This window comes from Monopterus albus, unplaced genomic scaffold (genome assembly GCF_001952655.1).
Source record: "Monopterus albus unplaced genomic scaffold, M_albus_1.0 scaffold446.1, whole genome shotgun sequence".
In the NCBI taxonomy this organism is placed as follows: domain Eukaryota; kingdom Metazoa; phylum Chordata; class Actinopteri; order Synbranchiformes; family Synbranchidae; genus Monopterus; species Monopterus albus.
In genome coordinates, this window is record NW_018128326.1 from 220,997 (window position 1) to 221,963 (window position 967).

The window sequence follows — 967 nt, forward strand, 5'->3', positions numbered from 1 at the left end:
CATTCAGCTGACTTCTCAGGATTAGCTTATGGATATATTTATATGTGAATATATATGTATTTCTGTATATATGTATTTATAGAGATTTGCATAGTAAATTTGTGGATTACAAAAAGAAATTATTTGCTATATTTTCCCCAAAATATCTTGACTGATATTAAATGTTTTAGAAGACTTTATAAATACAAATGTGATAATATTAACAACAACAAAAACAATCATCATACAGTGATAACACACGCAGTTTTATTTGCAGAATTGGTCATATTTATCTGAAAAATACCACATGTATTTTGTTTGTCTTCTTGGAGTTTTATGGGGGTTGGCAAAGAAACCACATGTATTTTACCAAATGCTTCCAAGCTGATAGTACATCGTTACGTCAGAACGCAGCGCACGTTACCATACGCTGCTGACGTGTAATAAGGAAGTAGCTTTCGACCTGTCTTTATCCGTTAGCTCCTAGTTCTTTCTCATCATCGTAAGCTCCTGTTATTGACAGCTCACTACGAAATCATCTGAGATAGCGTTTAGCTGTCCGATGAAATAACAACGCAAGACTAACCGGGCTAATTACGAAGGTAGGTGACTTCTAATGAAATCATCAGCAAGAATTAACAGGCTGTAGCTATTAAGTTACAACTAGCAACCTAACAACATGACGAATAAGTCAGGTGATGTGAGACGAAGCCTTGTTGAAGCACTGAGGCTTTCCAGTCAATTGTGTTGAAAATAGATTAATTACCCGAAGCTGCAAGGGAACCTTTGGGACACCTCTCGGTCAAAAAAGAAGAACAAGAAATGAAAATCCTAGCATTGCCAGTTGCTGTGGTGTAACGAGTAGTATGCTGGTCTTTTAATGCTTATGTTTTCAAAAGCAGGGGTTCAAAACCTTTTTAGACTACCAAATAGTTAAATCTTGTTACTTGTTTGCACAACATAGTTTTCTATACAAACCTATTTATAT

General features: G+C 35.4%; 1 protein-coding gene across 6 annotated transcripts in view; it reads left to right on the top strand.

Moving 5' to 3' along the window:
• Nucleotides 1-395: 395 nt before the first annotated feature.
• Nucleotides 396-967, top strand: part of preb (prolactin regulatory element binding) — a 26,887-nt gene continuing 26,315 nt past the window's right edge. For 4 of the 6 annotated variants that reach the window (XM_020587248.1, XM_020587247.1, XM_020587249.1 and 1 more), the window contains exon 1: nt 397-581. The gene's annotated coding sequence lies outside the window, so the exon portion shown is untranslated. Of the gene's footprint in view, nt 582-967 lie in introns of all 6 variants that reach the window. The other 2 variants (XM_020587250.1, XM_020587251.1) reach the window with 2 other exon arrangements.